This window comes from Capricornis sumatraensis, chromosome 2 (genome assembly GCF_032405125.1).
Source record: "Capricornis sumatraensis isolate serow.1 chromosome 2, serow.2, whole genome shotgun sequence".
Classification (NCBI taxonomy): Eukaryota; Metazoa; Chordata; class Mammalia; order Artiodactyla; family Bovidae; genus Capricornis; species Capricornis sumatraensis.
The window spans coordinates 169880875-169889762 of NC_091070.1; the positions used below are offsets into that span (position 1 = coordinate 169880875).

Genomic DNA, 8888 nt, shown 5'->3' on the forward strand with positions numbered 1-8888 from the left:
TGTTAGGAAGTGTTCTTTTTTTATTTTTTTTAATCTTTATTTTTACTTTATTTTACTTTATAATACTGTATTGGTTTTGCCATACATTGACATGAATCCACCACGGGTGTACATGAGTTCCCAATTCTGAATCCCCCTACCCCCTCCCACCCCATACCATCTCTCTGGATCATCCCCATGCACCAGCCCCAAGCATCCTGTATCCTGTATCAAACATAGACTGGCAATTCGTTTCTTACATGATAGTATACATGTTTCAATGCCATTCTCCCAAATCATCCCACCCTCTCCCTTTCCCTCTGAGTCCAAAAGTCCATTCTATATATCTGTGTCTCTTTTGCTGTCTTGCATACAGGGTTATCCTTATCATCTTTCTAAATTCCATATATATGTGTTAGTATACTGTATTGGTGTTTTTCTTTCTGGCTTACTTCACTCTGTATAATAGGCTCCAGTTTCATCCATCTCATTAGAACTGATTCAGATGTATTCTTTTTAATGGCTGAGTAATACTCCATTGTGTATATGTACCATGGCTTTCTTATCCATTCATCTGCTGATGGACATCTAGGTTGTTTCCATGTCCTGGCTATTATAAACAGTGTTCTAGTGTTCTAATTTCATTCTTTTACATGTAGCTGTCCAGTTTTCCTAGCACCAGGTTTGTTTTACATTTTGAAGCTTATTATGGTGTCATGATAGCTAGAACAAAGTGTCAGAGTGAAAAATCATAGCTAAGAAAAGTGGATGATGGCTCTCATGTTGATATAGAAAAGGATTTTGGGAGGCTACAGATTCTAAGTTGGCTGAAGGTAAAGATTAAGGGGAAATTTTCATAAGTATTAGAAAGATAAAAGTTATAATGTTATCTTAACAATTCCTGTCATAAAATAATAAATTAAATTATGCAAAAATGATGATGTAATTTTTAGAATTATCTCTAAAGAAGAGAAAGATGTTCAGGAATTGAAAATATTTTTTATAGAGCAGTGATGATTGGGGTGGGGCAAAGGAGAAAAATATTAATAAAAGTGTAAAATACTAGAATCTAATATGACTATCTACAAGGGGAATATTTATCATAATTTTAGAAATATCCTTAAGTGTTTGTTACAATGAAAAAATATTACATTAATATGTCTCTTGATGAGAAGTAACCTGAATTTCAAAGTAGAAAATTTCACATTTCCCTTATTCCAATGCAAATCAGATTATAGCCATCACCTCATGGTAAATTATAAAGTAATAAGCAATAAATTTTGAAATAACCATAATATGACAGTAAATGATAACCTCAATCACTTTTCTTCAGCGCTTGTTGAAAGTGCCAAACGTTTTTAACTACAGTAGAGAAGGGGTCTTTAGGAAATTGGAAGGATTTTTTGATACAGAATAGTTAAAATTTAAAGCATTTGATTTTCTGTTTTTATTTTTATTTAGCCAAGGATCATAGGACTCTCCCAATGCCTCCTAAATGATAAAGTCATTAACTGTTTATTGATTGTTTATAATGCTGGAATATTAAGCCCTGCAGTACTGAATGTTATGGGTGCTGGAGATATTTAGTGAAAAATACCAAGGCCACTGTTCTCATAACAGTTCCATTCCCTGGGAGAAGAAAGACAATAAAAGAAGTGACAAATGTGTGTAAAGTATACTGATTTGCATTAAATACTATGGAGAAAAAAATTAAGCGAGGTAAGAGTAATTTTTTTTTTAAGGATAAGAGTAATTTGAACAAATTACCCCAGCATAGCTCCATTGTAATACAATATTTCTATTCTTGTCCTTTCTATTGTCAAGAAATTTGCTAATAATAAACTCTGATAATATAGTGTGACTCCATGACTAATTACACATAATTGGTTTCTCCACTTTTTCACATACTACAGAGAACAGACTATGATTCCAGTAAATTTGGATCATGCATAGAGAAGATTTCAGATAAAAATAATGCATGGAAATAGACACTGACATTTTGTTTGCTGCCAGAAGCCACAATTAATGGCTAGCAGAGTGTTGAATTAGCCTATGGACAGATATATGAGAGTCTTGAAGCAAATTAGTTTTAATCAGGGGTGATTTTTAACCCTATTAGAATTTTTTATTGTTCAGTTGCTCAGTCATGTCGATTCTTTGTTAACCCCATGGACTGCAGCATGCCAGGCTTCCCTGTTTTTCACCATCTCCCGGAGCTTGCTCAAACTCATGTCCAAGGAGTCGGTGATGCCATGCAACCATCTCATCCTCTGTTGTCCCCTTCTCCTCCTGCTGTCAATCTTTACCAGCATCAGGGTCTTTTCCAATGAGTCAGGTCCTTCTCATCATGTGGCTAAAGTACTGGAATTTCAGGTTCAACATTAGTCCCTCCAGTGAATATTCAGAACAGATTTCCTTTAGGATTGACTGGTTTGATCTCCTTGTAGTCCAAGGGACTTTTAAGAGTCTTCTCCAACATTACAGTTCAAAAGCACCTATTCTTCAGTGCTCAGCTTTCTTTATGGTCCAACTCTCACATCTCAAAATCATAGTTTTGACTACACGGACCTTTGTTGACAAAGTAATGTCTCTGCTTTCTAATATGGTCTCTAGGTTGGTCATAGCTTTTCTTCCAAGGAGCAAGCGTCTTTTACTTTCATGGCTGCAGTCACTATCTGCAGTGACTTTGGAGCCCCCTCAAATTAACTCTCTCACTGTTTCCATAGTTTCCACATCTGTTTGCCATGAAGTGATGGGGCCAGGTGCCATGATCTTAGTTTTCTGAATGTTGAATTTTAAGCCAGCTTTTTTATTCTCTTTCACTTCCATCAAGAGGCTCTTTAGTTCTTCTTTGCTTTCTGCCATAAGGGTGATATCATCTGCATATCTGAGGTTATTGGTATTTCTCCCTGCAGTCTTGATTCCAGCTTGTGTTTCATCTAGTCCATCATTTTGCATAACGTATTCTGCATATAAGTTAAATAAGCAGTGTGACGATATACAGCCTTGATGTAGTCCTCTGCCAATTTTGAACCAGTCCATTTTTCCATGTCCAGTTCTGACTGTTGCTTCTTGACCTGCATACAGATTTCTCAGGAGGCAGGTCAGGTGGTCTGGTATTCCCATCTCTTAATGAATTTTCCACAGTTTGTTGTGATTCACACAGTCAAGGCTTGGCATAGTCAATAAAGCAGAAGTAGATGTTTTTTCTGGAACTCTCCTGCTTTTTTGATGATCCATTGGATGTTGGTAATTTGATCTCTGGTTCTTCTGCCTTTTCTAAATCCCGCTTGAACATCTGGAAGTTCATGGTTCATGTACTGTTGAAGCCTGGCTTGGAGAATTTTGAGCATTACTTTGCTAGAGTGTGCGATGATTGCAATTGTGCGGTAGTTTGAACATTCTTTGGCATTGTCTTTCTTTGAGATTGGAATGAAAACTGACCTTTTGCAGTTCTGTGGCCACTGCTGAGTTTTCCAATTTTGCTGGCATATTGAGTGCAGCAGTTTCACAGCATCATCATTTAGGATTTGAAATAGCTCAGCTGGAATTCCATCACCTTCACTAGCTTTGTTCATAGTGATACTTCCTCAGGCCCTCTTGAGTTCACATTCCTAGATGTCTGGCTCTAGGTGAGTGATTACAGCACCATGCTTATTTGGGTCGTGAGGATCTTTTTTGTGTAGTTCTTCTGTGTATTCTTACCACGTCTTTTTAATATCTTCTACTTCTGCTAGGTCCATACCATTTCTGCCCTTTATTGTGCCCATCTTTGCATGAAATTTTCCCTTGGGATTTTTGTTTTTCCTGAAGACAGCTCTAGTCTTTCCCATTCTATTATTTCCCTCTATTTCTTTGCACTGATCATTGAGGAAGGCTTTCTCATCTCTCCTTGCTATTCTTTGGAATTCTACATTCAGATGGGGTGTATCTTTCCTTTTCTCCTTTGGCTTTAGCTTCTCTTCTTTTCTCAGCTATTTGTAACATCTCCTCAAACAACCATTTTGCCTTTTTGCATTTCTTTTTCTTGGGGATGGTCTTGATCACTGCCTCCTGTACAATGTCATGAACCTCTGTCCATAGTTCTTTAGGCACTCTGTCTGTCAGATCTAATCCCTTCAATCTATTTCTCACTTCCACTGTATAAAGGATAAGGGATTTGATTTAGGTCATACTTGAATGGTCTAGTGGTTTTCCCTACTTTCTTCAGTTTAAGTCTGAATTTGGCAACAAGGAGATCTGAGCCATAGTCAGCTCCCAGTCTTGTTGACTGTATAGAGCTTCTCCATCTTCGGCTACCTAGAATATAATCAATCTGATTTCGGTGTTAACCATCTGGTGATGTCCATGTGTAGAGTCTTGTCTTGCGTTGTTGGAAGAAGGTGTTTGATATAACCAGTGTGTTTCCTTGGCAAAATTCTGTTAGCCTTTGCCCTGCTTCATTCTGTACTCCAACACCAAATCTGCCTGTTCTCCAGGTATCTCTTGACTTCCTACTTTTTCATTCTAGTTCCCCTATGATGAAAAGGACACCTTTTTTGGGTGTTAGTTCTAAAAGGTCTTGTAGTCCTCGCTTTGGCAGCACATATACTAAAATTGGAATGATACAGAGAAGATTAGCATGGCCCCTGCTCAAAGATGACATGCAAATTCGTGAAGCATTCCATATTTTTGTGCTGGTGCCGGGCCACCCTGAGCATCGTCCCCCCAAGAGGCGGTCAATAAACCCGATCAAGCCTCAAAAAAAAAAAAAAAAAACATTAAAAAAAAAAAAGTCTTGTAAGTCTTCATAGAACCATTCAACTTCAGCTTCTTCAGCATTACTGGTTGGGGCATAGACTTGGATTACTGTGATATTGAATGGTTTGCCTTGGAAACTAACAGAGATCATTCTGTTGTTTTTGAGATTGCATCCAAGTACTGCATTTCTGGACTCTTTTCTCGACTATGATGGCTACTCCATTTCTTCTAAGGTATTCTTTCCCAGAGTAGTAGATATAATTGTCATCTGAAGTAAATTCACCCATTCCAGTCCATTTTAGTTCACTGATTCCTAAAATGTCTATGTTCACTCTTGCCATCTCCTTTTTGACCACTTCCAATTTACCTTGATTCACGGACCTAACATTCCGGTTCCTATGCAATATTGTTCTTTACAACATTGTTCTTTACTTCCATCGCCAGTCACATCCACAACTGGGCATTGTTTTTGCTTGGGCTCTGTTTCTTCCTTGTTTTTGGAGTTATTTCTCTTCTTCTCCAGTAGCATAATGGGTACCTATGAACCTGGGGAGTTCATCTTTCAGTGTCATATCTTTTTGCCTTTTCATACTGTTCATTGGGTTCTCAAGGCAAGAATACTGAGGTCGTTTGCCATTTCCTTCTCCGGTGGACCACATTTTCTCAGAACTTTCCACCATGACCCATCCATCTTGCGTGGCCCTACATGGCATTGCTCATAGTTTCATTGAGTTAGACAAGGCTGTGGTCCATATGATCAGTTTGATTAGTTTTCTGTGATTGTATTCATTCTATTTGCCCTCTGATGAATAAGGATAGCACTCAGTGCATCTAACTTAATTGTCCAACATTCATACCCAGTGCTTGATGCTAACTGATCATGGAAACCAGGACTGTCCTTTCTGTAACCTACCCAACTCCTACCATCTGTGTGTGTTTCTAACTCTGTGCCCTTTTGTGTGATTCCTAGCATTTAAACCATTCTACTTTTTGTGTTCATAGCCTGTCCATCATTTAAAACTCTTTCAGTGCTGCTTTCTTTTCCCTGACTGCTCATCATGATTTCCTATTACACTTGTTTGAGTCAGACAATGACTACTGATTAAAGACTGTTTATTTACTACAGTTTCTGTATATTTCACTTTAACACTTTAAGAACACTTATTTTTTCATAGTTTTCTTCTTGTAAGACTTATCAATAGATAATAGACTTTGTGTGAGAAAGTACTTGTCTGCACATCCAGCACAGTGCCTGGAAAGTGGCCTCTGGTCAGTAAGCACTTAGTGATTGTCCACTGACTCCCTGAAAGCTTTGGGAATTCTTGAGTGGCTATCACTGAGATTATCTGAGTTATGTTATAGTAATAATAATCTGTTTTATCTTTTTATTTTCAGGGGAAATGTGTGACTGAGATCGCTCTGCACTTGCCTTCTCATTGGTTGAGTTTGATTACATACGAATGTGTTTTTCTCAGAGTAGTCAGTATTGGTTTTATGACAGTGCTTCAGTATTGAAGTCTCAGACTTCCCTGGCAGTCAAGTGATTAAGACTGTTCTTCCACTGCGGGGGTGCTGGCTCAATCCCTGGTTGGGGAACTAAAGTCCCACATGCCATGTGGTGCAGCCAAAAAATTTAAAAAGAAATATTGAGGTCTCAGGGCCTACATTGAAATATCACAAAATCATTGATGATAGAAGGAATGTGTATATAGCTCATGTCCTGTAGTTCTATATAAAGCTTGGGTTTTCTTTGACTATGATCTTTACGTTGTTTCATTTTAAAGCAGCTAACCAACACTGTTAAGGCGGTGTTTGTATATGTATGTTTCCTTTTCTCTGAGTGGAAGAGAAATTCAACATTGTGCAGCCTTCGTGCTCATAGATGATAAAGTGCAGTGAATTGTGCTTGTCTTGAATACCCTCTTCTGTTGGTTTCAGTACAAATGTAGTATCTGTGCTGGTTTCTAGGCAGTAGTCTGAAACTTGGAACAGAAAATAACTGATATATCTGCAGAAGCAACACACTTAATCTTTGGTAAAGTAATTTGAAAATTTGTGTTATATTTAAGTGATAAAAATTTTAGATAGTATGTTTCTAAAACTTACCAGGCATAAACTCTATAGTTTTCTTGCCCTTACTTGAACATCTTGCTCAACTATCTTGCTGTTACTTCTAGAGAAGTTAAAAAAAAAAAAAGAAAGAAAAAGAAAAATGTGAAGGAAATAGAAATCAGAATTGGAAGGACATTTGTGGTGCAAATTATATACATCTACCCAAGTACTTCCTCCTGTTTCCCCATCTATTTGCCATGAAATGATGGGACCAGATGCCATGATCTTAGTTTTCTGAATGTTGAGCTTTAAGCCAACTCTTTCACTCTCTTCTTTCACTTTAATCAAGATGCTCTTTAGTTCTTCTTTGCTTTCTGCCATAAGGGTGGTGTCATCTGCATATCTGAGGTTAGTAATATTTCTCCCAGCAGTCTTGATTCCAGCTTGTGCTTCATTCAGCCCAGCATTTCTCATGATGTACTTTACATATAAGTTTAAAAAGCAGTGTGACAAATATACATCTTTGACATACTCCTTTCCCTATTTGGAACCAGTGTGTTGTTCCATGTCCAATTCTAACTTTTACTTCCTGACCTGTGTACAGATTTCTCAAGAGGTAGGTCAGGTGGTCTGATATTCCCATCTCTTTCATAATTTTCCACAGTTTGTGGTGATCCACACAGTCAAAGGCTTTGGCATAGTCAATAAAACAGAAATAGGTGTTTTTATGGAACTCTCTTGCTTTTTCGATAATCCAATGGATGTTGGCAATTTGACCTCTGGATCCTCTGCCTTTTCTAAAACCAGATGGGGAAATGGTGAAAACAGTGACAGACTTTATTTTTGGGGGGCTCCAAAATCACTGCAGATGGTGACTGCAGCCATGAAATTAAAAGGCACTTATGCCTTGGAAGAAAAGTTATGATCAACCTACAAGGCATATTAAAAAGCTGAGACATTATTTTGCCAACAAAGGTCCATCTAGTCAAGGCTATGGTTTTTCCAGTAGTCATGTATGGATGTGAGAGTTGGACTGTGAAGAAAGCTGAGCGCCAAAGAATTGATGCTTTTTAGCTGTGGTGTTGGAGAAGACTCTTGAGAGTCCCTTGGACTGCAAGGAGATCCAACTGGTCCATTCTGAAGGAGATCAGCCCTGGGTGTTCTTTGGAAGGAATGATGCTAAAGCTGAAGCTCCAGTACTTTGGCCACCTCATGTGAAGAGTTGACTGCTTGGAAAAGACTCTGATGCTGGGAGGGATAGGGGGCAGGAGGGGAAGGGGATGACAGAGGATGAGATGGCTGGATGGCATCACTGACTCAATGGACATGAGTTTGAGTAAACTGCAGGAGTTGGTGATGGACAGGGAAGCCTGGTGTGCTGCAGTCCATGGAGTCCCAAAGAGTCAGACATGACTGAGCGACTGAACTGAACTGAACCATGGTACTTAGGGCTTCCATGGTGGCTCAGGCAGTAAAAAAATCTGCCTGCAAAGCAGAAGACCTGGGTTCAATCTCTGGATTGGAAAGATACCCTGGAGAAAGGAAGGGCAACCCTCTCCAGTAGTCTTGCCTAGAAAATTCCATGGACAGAGGAGCCTGGCGGTGTAACATTCATGGGGTTGCAAAGAGCTGGACACAACTGAGTGACTAACACTTTCAGCATACTCATCAAATTGCTTTTATATGTGATTTTTTTTTTGAAGGCAGGAATTCTGCTTTATTTCACTCCTGAACCTGGCACAATGCATGGCTCATAGGTGCTCAATAAATGGCTGCTGAATTTGTTTGTGGAGTAGGCTAATATATTTGTTGTTGTTTAGTTGCTAAGTCATGTTTGACTCTTGCAACTTCCTTGACTATAGCCCACTAGGCTCCTCTGTCCTTGGGATTTCTGAGGCAAAAATGCTGGAGTGAGTTGCCATTTCCTTCTCCAGGGGATCTTCCTGACCCAGGGATTGAACCTGAGTCTCCTATATTGGCAGGTGGACTCTTTACCACTGAGCCACTAGGGAACCTTGGGCTAATATATCATGAAAATTTAATAATTTAGACTGAAAAAGTGAATTCTTAGTTTAACTCACTGACCACAGATTATATATTTATGGATTTATAAATAG

General features: G+C 38.7%; 1 non-coding gene across 1 annotated transcript; it reads left to right on the forward strand.

Moving 5' to 3' along the window:
• Window positions 1-4545: 4545 nt before the first annotated feature.
• LOC138074646 (U6 spliceosomal RNA) lies at window positions 4546-4652 on the forward strand. The gene has a single exon (XR_011144477.1). It is a non-coding gene; the product is annotated as a U6 spliceosomal RNA (small nuclear RNA).
• Window positions 4653-8888: the final 4236 nt, after the last annotated feature.